The sequence below is a fragment of the Magnolia sinica genome, chromosome 14 (genome assembly GCF_029962835.1).
Source record: "Magnolia sinica isolate HGM2019 chromosome 14, MsV1, whole genome shotgun sequence".
Taxonomy (NCBI): Eukaryota; Viridiplantae; Streptophyta; class Magnoliopsida; order Magnoliales; family Magnoliaceae; genus Magnolia; species Magnolia sinica.
In genome coordinates, this window is record NC_080586.1 from 15,371,963 (window position 1) to 15,387,555 (window position 15,593).

General features: G+C 39.4%; 1 protein-coding gene across 1 annotated transcript in view; it reads left to right on the forward strand.

The window, feature by feature from the left end:
• Positions 1-12,088: 12,088 nt before the first annotated feature.
• LOC131224892 (protein STRUBBELIG-RECEPTOR FAMILY 2-like) overlaps positions 12,089-15,593 on the forward strand; it is a 62,916-nt gene continuing 59,411 nt past the window's right edge. The window contains exon 1 of the mRNA XM_058220337.1: positions 12,089-12,111. The gene's annotated coding sequence lies outside the window, so the exon portion shown is untranslated. The remainder of the gene's footprint in view (positions 12,112-15,593) is intronic.

A 15,593-nucleotide genomic window follows, 5' to 3' on the forward strand; every position in this document is an offset into this window, starting at 1 on the left:
TGCTACTTGGTCTCTTCATATTGTTTGCGGCTGCTGGGGAGTTTTTTTCTCTTTATTTACGTGAATGTCCGTAGAAGCGGATAATCCTTTGCATCTGTATAAATTTTTGAATTGGAGGACTATTTAAAAGTATGTAATTAAAGATATCTCTTTTGGAATTTTCCTTTTTTATATGTAAAAAAAAAATTGTTTTTGTTGTTTTATTTTTTGGAACTTTCAATATCATCTCCTTCTGATCAATGGTAAATTTCAGGGTTCTTTCCACTTTCGTATAATCTCTCCCTTCTCTCTTTAATATTGTATGACACGATAGTGCCCCAGATCATGACCAGTCAATTCTTCAATGAACGATGGGGGGCGTGGATGACATCCGACCTATACATGGGGTCCACATATCATAGATATGGCAATCTCGGTCTGCCACATTTTCATGTCCTTATCTGTATGGAGACGTGGTCGCAGGGTGTTGCCCCACTGGTAACCAAGGTGGGCCTCATTGTCATGTTGATTCACAGTTCAGCGGTGACAATCTAATATGGAATGATGATAAGCTTTAAAATCTTACCACAATTAAGCACCTCGTACTGTTAATACATGAAATGCATGGATGGATGGGTAAGATCTTTCAATGATGGACCTTTTCGATGGAACGGATTGATTGAATCAAATAATGGTGGGTATGAGTTTCTATGATATAACAGAAAAGTTTCATACGTCAAACAGGCCACTTGACCCAATTAAGATTGTACAATATGCAGACACAATACGCCATATTCAAACATTGATCTGTATAACGTATTGTATACTATGCCAAACAATACCTCCTATCCAAATATTGATTAGTATCTGATTGATTTGGATGTATTCTGAAAACCGTTTAATGTATACATAAATAGTACCCAAATATAATACAATATAATACTATACGTGAATCCAAACAGGCCCTTTTGATTTGTGGGTCACAAATAGGTCTATACATAAGTCAAGCTAGCTTAAAAAGCTCGCTCGACTCGGCTCGACTCAACTTAGATTGACTCGGCTTGAAAGGCCGACTCAAGGCGAGTCAAGCTTGTTTATTAAAGCTCGAGTTGAGTTCAAGCTAAGTTCAACCATGGTGTATTTCAACTCGACTCGACTCGGCTCAAGTAATAAATTTTAATAATATATATTATATATATTATATTAATATTATATATATATATATATATATATATATATATATATATATATATATATATATATATATATATATATATTTATATATATATATATTTATTAAAAAAGAAAACTAAATTTTGTAAAAAAAAAAACTACCTGACCCTACCCATCCCCATTCCCTCTTTTTCTTTCCCTTACCCTACCGAGGTAAACTCGACTCGACTCGAACCACTAGCTCGACTCAAGCTCGACTCGAAAGCTTTGGTAAACAAGCGAATCCAAACAGGCCCTAAAGTACATTTCTCATTCACGGGAAAGAAAGCGCTGTAAGTGCAAAGTTCACGTACGCAAAGTCAAATATGGAAGTGGTTTGGGTACAACCCCCGCTTGTACCGAGCTCGGGACAGGCTGGGGCTCTGAGGAGCCACCGTGATGTATGGATTTTATCCACACCGTCCATCCATTCTGTCATATTATTTTAGATTATAAGCCTAAAAGTTAAGTAAATCCATGGCTCAAATTGATCCTAAAATTTTGTGTCCCAGGAAGTTTTTAATGGTTAGCATCATCATCCCTCCTATTTGTTTCTTGTGGTGTGGTCCACTTAAACTTTCGATCTGCTTTATTTTTGGGTTCATCCCTCCTGAAATGAGCTGCCAACATGGATGAAGGGCACACGTTAAAACAAATATATCATGGTGGCACCCACATGGCACCAACCAATAACGACGAAGATACACGCAGGGTTAGTATGCAATCTGCATCATGCAGGCGGGGACGACTGGGATAGATTGGTACTACCCCTCTTATGCAAGACATGGAGTGCACACACAATGTCATGCAATTTGATCAGCTACAGGTAGCTATCAGATATAGGCTCACATGGATGCAGTTTGACTAGTCATCCCAGCACCAGTGGCTGTATAAGTTTTGATGTATGTGTTTTATCCCCACGCTCCATCCACTTTGCTAACTCATTTTCGGGCATGAACCCAAATCAAAGCATATCCAAATCAAGGATAATGGTATTGGATGCGGGTTTTCTTCAAGTGCCTGTCACAGGAATTTCCTGTGCTACGATGCTATTTGTGGTATACTGTGATGTTTGTGAGAAATCCACCCTGTCCATATATTTTGTAAGATCATTTCAGGACATATGACCAAAAATGGGGAGAATTCAAACCTCGAGTGGGTCATACAAGATGGAAGATTGGGGAAAGATTTTTCTACCATTGAAACCTTCCCGGGCTCCATGTTGATGTTTATATGCTATCCAAACCATTTACAAAGTCATTCTTAATGAGATGAAGTAAAATCACAAAAAACTTAGCTTCATAAAAAGCTTTTGTAAATTTTGGAGTAAGAGAAGCTACTTTAGCCAACCAACTCGTCTATATCGGGTCGGCCACGTTGGATTTGTGAGATTCCATCAGATTGACGGTCAAAAGACTTTTATTTTCATTTTTTTTTACTATAAATAGTCAATTTTTATTCTATCATAACTTTTGATCATTTTAGGGGTTTTTTTTTTGTTAGCTTGTTAGTACCCACCACTGTTAGTTCACACATCACTGTTGGCCACCCCCCCCACTAGGGAATCGATACCAAGACCTCAGTGTCAAAACAAGGTATCTTTCACTCAGTCTACCACTTGAGCTATGGATCAATGTGAAAAGGGCTTTAAAAAATTAGGAGAATAACGTGGTTAGGCCAAATTGGACACTTACTATTTTTGGCCGAAAACCATGAAGTCTAGTAAAAACAAAAACAAAATGGATTTTCGATCGTCGACCTAATAGAATCTCGCAAAATAATTAGGTTGGTTGGCTAAAGTAGCTTCTCCTATCCCAAAATGATATATGGCATGTCGAGTAACTCATTCTGGTTTACGAGATACACCAATTTCCAACAACGAGTGGTGGGGCCAAAATGGCGCACCCCCGCCGATTTAGTCCAGCGGGCAGCGGGGCTGCCGCAGAATCGGCGCGACCTCGCCAATTCTGGACATAATTTGGCGGGACCCTATCAGAATTTTCTGCGATTTTTTTTTTTTTTTTTTGTGGTTGACTTCAAAAAATCATTTCCCTCAATATAACTACGATTGGAGTGATTCAAAACCCAGATTGAAGTTAATAAGTCTAGTTTTATATAAAAATAAATAACTAATAAAATAAAAATTTTAATATACTTAATTATAGGATATATTGACAACTGTCCAAAAATCAATAGTTTCAGACAGCTTTTACTTCTAAAATTTTAATAATTTTTCTACAACTCCAAATGAAATGAAATTTTGTGGGATGATTTTAAAATTAATGATAAAATATTATAAAAAATTTAAAAATGACTCAGTAACTAAAAATATAGAAAATATTACAATGAATAGATGCATTTTGGAATTATACAGAAAATCATTAGTTTTGAACAGTTGGTACTTTCGAACTTTTTATAATTTTTATGAAACTTCAAATGAAATGAAATTTTATAAAATAAAAGTCAATTATATATATATATATATATATATATATATATATATATATATATATATATATATATATATATATAGTAACTAAAAATGACAAATATATTACAAACAATAGACGAGTTGGATATGAATTAAAATGAGAACTCTCTTTAACTAAAACCCGAAAGACAATCTTATAAATGTAAAACTCGAACTTCTTAATAAATTTTGATATTTTCCAAATGTCTAGAATAATCGAACTATAGAATTACGGAACCATACACCTGTAAAGCATTCGTAGCTTAATCCAATTCTCATTCCTAGATGACTACCAATGGACTCACTGCTTTGACTGAGCAGAAGGTTAGGATCCACCAGGACTAGAAAGGGATACGTCGAGCCATCTACCTTGGTCAGGTAGATGATTGACGTATCAGATTCAAGCCCATTACAACTGTCTCTCCATGTTGACCGAACACTGAAAACAAATATTTTTACTCTAGATAGAGGGGAACCATCATCATGAATCCAAATCTTTTAAAAAATTTGTAGTAAACCATCTGGGTGAAAAAGTTTTAAGGGGGTTAGACTGCAATAAGCCAGACTAGCATAGTTAGTATATACCCTACTATACATATTAACGTGAAATCAACGAAACTTAGGTGTATGAAATTAAAATATCTTTACCTATTTACATTAGGAAATTTCGAGGACGAAATTATTTTTAAGGGGGTAGATTGTTACGTCCTGAATTTTCACTATTTTGGATTGCTGAAAATCCTTAAATAGGTAAAACTAACCTATGTCATTACTTACTGACCCTTGATGTTCGAGATAAGCCTATACATATGTGATATCAATAAAGAACATTATGAATTCAATTAATCGACCATAGAAAGGTAACAAATCTGCGCAATCACTTAAGCATCGAGTTCAGCCTATGATTTGTTCACATAGGGCACAAATCTAGCCAACCTATCACTGAATAATCAAGATGACCACAACTAAATTAAAGACATAACTAAAACTGAGACAACTAGGGGCGGATCTTAATTAATAAACCAAATCAACCTAATTACTCATTTAACTTAAGAACCAACAGTTTAGAGTGATCATAATTGAATCACCATTTTCGTTAATTGTGAATAGGCCACACTATGGACATAGTTAATCAAAACCCCAATCATTGCACACAAGAAATCTTGATACCTAATTCATTCTAAAAATTTCTTGATTATCCAAACGAGCTAGACCACTCGTTAGTGGGCTACTAGTTTCGAAACTATAGAATAATGTTCATCTCAATAGGATTAACGTCCATCATGAGTGGCAAATTAAGATAGTACCTAGAACCGCACAACTTGAGCCAGAGGCCGAGTGCTTGAAATGCGCAAATACCTAATACTGAAACCTAAAACTTAAGTGAAATGAACCTCCCACTCTTTCACGAAGTTGTGGCTCTTCGACCATTAGATCGCAACCAAACTTGAGGTATGAGTTAAAGATATTTCTCTGCTCATATCCGTATAACCGTGGCCCCGATCGAACACTGATAGTTGTCGATTGCAAGTAGGGTCCCCGCGGTTGACTTCCCGAATTTTCACGACCAGAGTATGTACTCGTGCCCGAGGAAACCAGGTGTTAATATTGTAAAGTGAGAATGTCCCAAGGACTTGCCCTGAGATTTTCTCCTATCGACATCACATTCAAATACACTTTAGATGGAAACCAGCCATAAGAATGATATTAACTGTCTTCCTTATCCCAAAAGAAAATAATCAAATTGTCAAAGGCTCTCATAATAGGAGCACAACATAAATTCCATGAATAGCAGAAACGCAAGTAAAACTAAATTCCTATCCTCTACTTTATTCGTCGTGTTCTTCCTCAAGTTGGTGATCCTTAGGTTCTTCCATCTGTTCGTCACCTGCATCATCTATACGGTTGGGAGAGGGTCAATGCCCTACTCATAGTGATGGTCATCCTTCAAGATTAACAATAATTCAAAAGATTCATAAAAAGAAAATGATGAAATGATACGTCTCGTACTCCACTAATACATGAGATATCAGCATGCGCAATCTGCCTACAAGAGGTGCAATGCCTAGTATAGTGTGTGCGGCTCATCATACATAGTGATCATCACGATGTGAAGTATAATTCATAGGACACCCGGCTCGACCCGCATCCCATAACTACGGATATTCGCCGGCATGGCCAACACTAACGTGGATTTATGCGAACGTCTCAAGGCAACACAACACGCGGTTGGGGGATTTACGTAACACGATGTGTTCATGGAGCGACTATTTGCGACATCCAATCCTGAAAAGTTGATGTAACACATATACCGATTTACATACATCGATTTGTGCACCACGCCAGCCAACCCACGGAATTACGTGCCGACCAAGAGGGCCGCTACCCGTAATGCATTACGTCCATGATAAGATAATCGAATCACTAGTCATGATACCTTACATCACCTGCACTTACAGAAATAAATTGAATTATAAAACATATAACTGAATTTGAATCATGAAGAATATCAACTGAATTATGAAGGTTTTGGAATAACAGGACACATGCCCGTGCCTTAAAGATAGACGGCACAAGGCCAATAAAATAAGAGAAGAGTGACAATGGTCAACTCAAATATAAAGAGGAGTGGCAGAGTCATCTCAAATATAGAGACGAGTGGCAGAGCCAACTCAATAATTGATGAGGCAGGGCAAGGCTTGCATCCATGGCCTCGCATAAATGCAGAGAAATTCTCTTTGTGGTTGACATCATGTCATAATCCCAAAAGGGCCAATAATATAACATAAATTACTTGAGAGGATAATTCCCAGAGGACATGTAAACATGAAATACAGAATAATCCACATTAATTCATATTGTAAAAGGCACTAAAGAGGCCAATAATTGATGGTGAAACATATGACAACGTGTAAGATTCGGGTAATACGAAAAAGGCCAGATTAAATACATGTGAAGGCGAGATCAAAACCATAAAGTTATGTATTAAACTAGGATGAATTTAATAGCTTAAATTAATGTAAGCTCAAAGGATAAAACCCTCACCTTCGATTGTCTGCTCGCTCCTTTAATCCCTACTTAAACGTCCGATCACACTTTATGGATTTATCCTCGTCCTAGTATACATGGTTAGGTATAAATTAGATTTCCATAGCATTGTTTAAGGGAATACCTCATTTTTAAATTCCGATTCTGATCGTGCCATCAGACACGCTGACCCGCCGAGTCGACTCGGTTTTGACTCGGTAAGCCTTTCACACGTATTACCATTTTAGAAACAAGAAAAAAAGAAGAAAATCTGAAAAGGAAGAAGAATGGAAGGGAGTCGGGAACCTGTCTGCTTCTTCAGATTCGGAATGTCTTCAGCAACTCCGAATTCGGCTAGGAAGAAGGTAAATCTCTTTCTTCTGATGGATCTTGCGGACACCCGATTCCTCTCCCGTTTCTTCCTTTCCCTCTCTCTCTTGCTGTTTCTCTTTCCTTGCTTTTTCTCTTCTTTCTTTCCTTTCTTTCCTTTCTTTCTTCTTTCTTCTCTTCTTTCTTTCCTTTCTTTCTTTCTTCTTCTCTTCTTTCTTCCCTGCTGGACGGCAGAAGCCTGTGCGGTTGGAGCTGCTACTCGGCTGACAGATCTCTCTCTCTTTCTTTCTTTATTTCTTTCCGTCTTCTCCCTTGGCTACTGAGATCCACATGAATTTATAGGGTGGGTTGCATGTGACATATCCTTCCAACAAAACCTTCCGCGGGTCGGATTCGCCCCGCACTCTGTTTCTGCGCAGCGTACTATCTTGCGCTTCTCCCGCGTTTGGCGCGGATGGCATGCCAATCCGACCGATCCGACTTCACAGGGACCGTAGGAACTCCCTTTCCCAACGTTTGGTCGGTCTGGATCACCACATTGGTTCCGGTCTGATCCCGTTTCTCGCCGGTTGATTCGGGTTATCCGGACGCACGTTCTAGCGCAGCAAAAAGGCTGTTGTGATTGGCCCGTGCGCGTGTATAGGCGCATGAGACTAGCATGGTTCTGACTGTTCCGAACCCATATACACGATGGACGGTCTGGATTAGCTTCATGGGCCCTGATGGTGGCCCACAGCATCTTTCGAAATGGACAGGGTGCGTCCGTTACGTGCGGCGAAAACAGGGGCTCGGTTTTGATCGGGTCAGCGCTCGCTGACCGATCCTCTTGAGACAGTGCACAACGGGTGCACCATGGTGGTGTACGCGTACACACATGTGGGGTCTACTATGACCACTGTATGAGAGATCTACTCCGTCCATCCATTTCTCCATGTAATTTAGGGCGTTGATCCTTCGATTGAAGTATATCCAAGAGTCAGGTGGCTCCAAAAGTTGATGGTTAGTGGTTGATCTATTGATCAAGCCACTTATGTAATGATTTAAGAGATGAAATTTGGCATGAATGGCTAATTCATGATTCCTAGGCATGCCATAAGACTACACGCTGATCGGATGATGGAGAATTTCATGGTTTGGGATTCAGTGGCCTAGGTCAATGGGAATTAGGTAATTATTGCTGACCTAAGTGCATTATGAAATCTAATAGGTCTTCATGGTAGTAGGCATGTTCCTAAGTAATTCTTAAAATAATTTTCGTCTAATTTACTATTGATAAAGAGTTATTTACTGATTTAGTCAAAAGAAGGTACATGTTATGTTGAATCTTATGGTAACGTTCGAAGACTTTCGATGCTCGAGTATTGAAAAGTTCAGGGCGTTACAGTCGGTCCTTAAGGCATTCAATCTCCACCAAAATTGGACTGATTGCTCATCTACGATGGGGCACCTGCCCCATGACACAGATGAGCTAATGGGCCACTGAAGGAGCCTTGTGGACCAAAATTCAGCCCACTAGGGGCATGTATGTTAAGAAAAGGGCCCTCAGGGCTGTTTCGACATAAAATTCAGACTATTTAAGGCCTAAAATTTCACTCTCTCACTCCCATCCGAATTTCTAATTGCAAGGGAGTGAAGGAGAGGGGAGAAGAGAAGGTGGGAACTCTTTAGGGAGTTGATTTGGGGGATTTTCTCCCTGTCGGAGCCTGCGACCACGCCTCGCCATAGAGAGTGGCTCGACAATGATAAAGAGGTAATCCCCTAACTCCCTTTTGAATTTGAGCTTTGCGGGCTGTCGCATGCGCCCTTACGAGCTAACCTATTCGACACAGGGCATCAATCCACCAATCGCTCGGTCGGTATCCTAGGTGCGGCACAGGAGAATCGTTGAATTTTCCCTAGGTGCAAACCATTACCTTTAAGTTGTCAATTATTAAACCTATGCCGCAAATAATGATTGTGTAGTGAATTTGTGTTCAAATGCAAATCAGTGAACACCCCTTGATTGATTGTCCTCAACAAATTGTCAACCATACTTAGTGTAGCTGAACTTTGAACCAATACTTGAATAGATAGAGCTTACTAAAATGCCTGCCCATGTATTCTACATTTACTCTAATACATGCATTTTTATTTTAATGTTGTAAATTCTGTGATAATTGTGTATTGTAGCCGCATGTCCATTTGATTGTCCATATTAACCGGAATATCCTGAATTTCTGACAAGTATGTTCGCCTATTCCTGAAATAGAATGTGTTTGTAACGTGCCATAAAATTTTAGCATATTTGTCAATTGGGTTAGTTAACAAATTGGAAAAACTCACGAGGACAGCCTTATTGGATCGGCTGCCCTGGATAAATCCGACCGATTCAGTCCGAAGATGGACAACCGGAAGTAGCTGGACTACACGAGACGCTTGCACCCAGTGCTGGTTGCGCCGGAGTTCACCTGAGTCAATTGAATTAGTCCACTAGCTGGCTAACCATGTGTGTTCATCATGTATGATCATGCTGGTTTGATGAGTTCTCATGAGAATTGGTGCACAACAAATTAGAATATATAAAATTGGTGTGTGATATTAGGGTTGAAGGTCAGGCGGGTTGGGTCAGGTTGGTGCTCAACCCTAGTCCAACCCAAGGATCCTATACCTCAACACTAACCCAACCCAACCCAACCTCGGGTTTGGGAATTCTCAACCCAAGCTCAATCCAAGCGGGCTCGGTCCGCTGGATACATGCTAATATTTTCGTTATTACATTAGTTTATTATATTTCAAATTTTCAATGTCTTGTTTTTTGTATCTATAATTTTATTAATTATATATGTAATTATTTATTATAAATAACTTCATTTTTTCTAAACAAACAAGCTAAAATATAGGGCAACTGCTCTAAAAGTCGTGTTATGTAGCACGCAATCTATTTGGGAGAGAGAAATCCGGCGTATCTTGTTAGCTTGAGTCATAAAAAATAATGTGGACCAATGAGACCCGACGACATTGGAATTTCTTGTGCCTTCAACACATATGATCCACACTCAATTATAATTTTAAGTAACTTATATATCCATCGGGTTTGGGTTGGGTCGGGCAACCCGAGACCTTAACCCGAGCCCGACCCAAGTTTTATTAGGTTGGTGTTTGTATAGCCCAAGCCCAAGACTGGACCCGATACATCTTGCCCGAGCCCAACCCAATGTTGGGTCGGTCAGGTTGAACCCGCCCAACTTTCAGCCCTAAGTGAAATTGCATAGGTGGATTATGTTAAAGTTAGCTGGACAATATGAGCAAAATTTCTTGCCCATCTAGGCAATTCAATAGATGGGGACATCTCTTGAATGTCCCATCTACTTCCCAACCTTTTATCGTTATTAACAATTCATATAATGTTCTAAAGGATATCAGCATTCTTTTTCATTTTTGTTGGAAGGTTACCTATCCAAGACGTGAAAAATCTGTTGAGTGTTCCGGATTGATGAGCATATGCATGGATTATGCATGCACACTGGTCACATATTAGACTGGAATCGAATGAACGTGAAATATGGACACTCCTCATCTATGGATTTAATTAGAGCTCAAAATTATGGAGATCTGATTATCCTAACTGTTTGGTCATAATCATATGTTCAGCATAAATTTCTTGTGGTCATCTGATTAAAATACTGCCCCAAAAAATGAATCAGTTGGATTGTTAAAAAACCTTACGGTGGACCTTAGGAAGCTTTTAGTGGTGGGCGTTCAATGACCACATGGTCCACCTAAAATTTGTATCTTCATCATTTTTGGAGACTTCTATGTAGGCTAGGCCTCAGGCGAGAGAGAGAGAGAGAGAGAGAGAGAGAGAGAGCTGGCTGATAAGGTAGTTGTAGTATTTGATGCCTTTTTCTTTTACTCCTTTGCTTAGCCTTCTATTAATAAGCATTTTCTATCATAAGATTAGATGGCTTACAATGATACTTTCAAATATTATGAAGGTTGGCATGCATGTATTCAAATATTGTATACAAACTATATATATCCATAATTCAAGTGGTAGATTGAGTGAAGATAACTTTGTTTCTACGGTGAGGTCTTAATATGATTGTCAAATTGGGTTTGTGCTAATATATTAATCCGAAAAAAAAAAAAAAACACTCTATACAAATGCTAACGATCAACGTTTAGCGCAGAAAAGCAATCCCCCGTATATCGGTTCTTCGGGCAAACCACTGCAAATCATCCGCTGGTTGTCCCGCCCATCAAGAAGAGGGGAGATGATTATGACTGTGGGGCCCACCTTGATAATGTGTTGCATATCCACGCCGTCCATCCGATTTTAAAGATAATTTTAAGACATTACGAAAAAAAATTAAGGGGATCCAAATATCATATGGAACACACCACAGGAAACAGTGGTGATTGAACACCTAACATTAAAAATTTCCCGGGCCAACCGTAAGCATATCTATAATGCTTATTTTCTATCCAACCTGTTGATATTGTCAATCAGATCTGGATGAAGGGAAAATACAAAGATCATCTTGATCCAAAACTTTTGAGGCCTTAAAAAGGGTTTTAAGGTCATTCACCACTTTTTTTAGTGGTGTGGTCCAAGGGAGATTTAGATCAGCTTAATATTTAGGAAAACGTCCTAAAATGGGCTGGGAAAACGGATGGGCCGCATGGATACACAAAATAATTATCAAGGTGGCCCCACACAGTAAGGGTAACGCCTAAGCCGCGAAGAGGGAGGGGAATCCCCACAACGACGGTTGTACGCAGCGTGTACAGCACCCGAGCTATGATGGCCCAACAGTGTAAATTTTGTAACATCCGATACATCCATCAGGTGAAGTCTCATATCTTAACCGTACAGATCAAACAACACGGGTGGGACCCACAGAGGCATTGTAAGTATTTCGATCCAAGCAATGGAAAGGAGCCACGTGGGCATACATCACAGGACAGTCTTCCCGCCAGAGTCACTTGTATAAAATGCAAGCACGAGGCCTATCCTTCTCATCTAGCAATCTAACTCTCTCTCTCTCTCTCTCTCTCTCTAGCAATCAACGGATCTCTCTCTCATCTCTGGAATTCTCAACATCTTTTGGAAGGTCGATCCTTTGCTCTTCTTCTGTTCTCATATCATCCTGCTTACAATCTCTTCTTTGTGATTCTGTGTTTTTCCTTTAAGTCTTTTTCTATCTGCTATCTGATCTTGGAATACTTGTGTTCTTCTTTTATCCTGTTTGAATTCAGTGATCTTTGATGATTTTTACTGATAATCTTCAATCTTTTTGAGCATTTTCAAGCTGTGACCGGTTGATACTAGTTCCGGGTGCACCATGGTGGTGTACGCGTACACACATGTGGGGTCTACTATGACCACTGTATGAGAGATCTACTCTGTCCATCCATTTCTCCATGTAATTTAGGGCGTTGATCCTTCGATTGAAGTATATCCAAGAGTCAGGTGGCCCCAAAAGTTGATGGTTAGTAGTTGATCTGTCGATCAAGCCACTTATGTAATGATTTAAGAGATGAAATTTGGCATGAATGGCTAATTCATGATTCCTAGGCATGCTATAAGACTACACGCTGATCGGATGATGGAGAATTTCATGGTTTGGGATTCAGTGGCCTAGGTCAATGGGAATTAGGTAATTATTGCTGACCTAAGTGCATTATGAAATCTAATAGGTCTTCATGGTAGTAGGCATGTTCCCAAGTAATTCTTAAAATAATTTTTGTCTAATTTACTATTGATAAAGAGTTATTTACTGATTTAGTCAAAAGAAGGTACATGTTATGTTGAATCTTATGGTAACGTTCGAGGACTTTTGATGCTCGAGTATTGAAAAGTTCGGGGCGTTACAGTGCAGGACAAGGATGCCCCTGCATCAAAATTGGACTAATCACTCATCCTACGATGGGGCACCTGCCCCATGGCACAGATGAGCCAATGGGCCCCTGAAAGAGCCCTGTGAGCCAAAAATCAGCCCACTAGGGGCATGCATGTTAGGAAAAGGGCCCTTAGGGCCATTTAGACATAAAATTCAGACTATTTAAGACATAAAATTTCACTTTCTCACTCCCATCCGAATTTCTAATTGTAAGGGAGTGAGGGAGAGGGTAGAAGAGAAGGCGGGAGCTTTTTAGGGAGTTGATTTGGGGGATTTTCCCCCTGTCGGAGCCCACGACCACGCCTCGCCGTAGAGAGCGGCTCGACGATGATAAAGAGGTAAACCCCTAACCCCTTTTGAATTTGAGCTTTGCGGGCTATCGCATGCGCCCTTACGAGCTAACCTATTCGACACAGGGCGTCAATCCACCAATCGCTCAGTCGGTATCCTAGGTGCGGCACAGGAGAATCGTTGAATTTTCTCTAGGTGCAAACCATTACCTTTAGGTTCTCAATTATTAAACCTATGCCGCAAATAATGATTATGTAGTGAATTTGTGATCGAATGCAAATCAGTGAACACCCCTTGATTGATTGTCCTCAACGAATTGTGAACCATACTTAGTGTAGCTGAACTTTGAACCAATGCTTGAATAGATAGAGCTTACTAAAATGCCTGCCCATTTATTCTACATTTACCCTGATATATGCATTTTTATTTTAATGTTGTAAATTCTGTAATAATTTGTATTGCAGCCGCATGTCCATTTGATTGTCCATATTAACCGGAATATCCTGAATTTCTGACAAGTATGTTCGCCTATTCCTGAAATAGAATGTGTTTGTAACGTGCTATAAAATTTTAGCATATTGGTCAATTGGGTTAGTTAACAAATTGGAAAAACTCACGAGGATAGCCTTATTGGATCGGCTGCCCTAGACAAATCCGACCGATTCAGTCCGAAGATGGACAACTGGAAGTAACTGGACTACACGAGACACTTGCACCCAGTGCTGGTTGCGCCATAGTTCACCTGAGTCAACCGAATTAGTCCACTAGCTGGCTAACCATGTGTGTTCACAATGTATGATCATGCCTGTTTGATGAGTTCTCATGAGAATTGGTGCACAACAAATTAGAATATATAAAATTGGTGTGATATTAGGGCTGAAGGTCAGGCGGGTTGGGTCGGGTTGGTGCTCAACCCTAGTCCAACCCAAGGATCCTATACCTCGACCTTAACCCAACCCAACCCAACCCAACCCAACCTCTGGTTGGGAATTCTCAACCCAAGCTCAATCCAAGCGGGCTCGGTCCAGTGGATACATGCTAATATTTTCGTTATTACATTAGTTTATTATATTTCAAATTTTCAATGTCTTGTTTTTTGTATCTATAATTTTATTAATTATATATGTAATTATTTATTATAAATAACTTCATTTTTTCTAAACAAACAAGCTAAAATATAGGGCAACTACTCTAAAAGTCGTGTTGTGTAACACGCAATCTATTTGGGAGAGAGAAATCCGGCGTTTCTTGTTAGCTTGAGTCATAAAAAATTATGTGGACCAATGAGACCCGATGGCACTGGAATTTCTTGTGCCTTCAACACATATGATCTACACTCAATTATAATTTTAAATAACTTATATATCCATCGGGTTTGGGTTGGGTCGGGCAACCCAAGACCTTAACTCGAGCCCGACCCAAGTTTTATTAGGTTGGTGTTTGTATAGCCCAAGCCCAAGACTGGACCGATACATCTTGCCCGAGCCCAACCCAATGTTGGGCCGGTCAGGTTGAACCCGCCCAACTTTCAGCCCTATGTGAAATTGCATAGGTGGATTATGTTAAAGTTAGCTGGACAATATGAGCAAAATTTCTTGCCCATCTAGGCAATTCAATAGATGGGGCATCTCTTGAATGTCCCATCTACTTCCAAACCTTTTATCGTTATTAACAATTCATATAATGTTCTACAGGATATCAGCATTCTTTTTCATTTTTGTTGGCAGGTTACCTATCCAAGATGTGAAAAATCTGTTGGGTGTTCCGGATTGATGAGCATATGCATGGATTATGCATGCACACTGGTCACATATTAGACTGGAGTCGAATGAACGTGAAATATGGACACTCCTCATCTATGGATTTAATTAGAGCTCAAAATTATGGAGATCTGATTATCCTAACTGTTTGGTCATAATCATATGTTCAGCATAAATTTCTTGTGGTCATCTCAGCCTGGCCTGAGAGAGAGAGAGAGAGAGAGAGAGAGAGAGAGAGAGAGAGAGAGAGAGAGAGAGAGAGAGAGAGAGCTGGCTGATAAGGTAGTTGTAGTATTTGATGCCTTTTTCTTTTACTCCTTTGCTTAGTCTTCTATTAATAAGCATTTTCTATCATAAGATTAGATGGCTTAAAATGATACTTTCAAATATTATGAAGGTTGGCATGCATGTATTCAAATATTGTATACAAACTATATATATCCATAATTCAAGTGGTAGATTGAGTGAAGATAACTTTGTTTCTACGGTGAGGTCTTAATATGATTGTCAAATTGGGTTTGTGCTAATATATTAATCCGAAAAAAAAAAAAAAAACACTCTATACAAATGCTAACGATCAACGTTTCGCGCAGAAAAGCAATCCCCCGTATATCGGTTCTTCAGGCAAACCACTGCAAATCA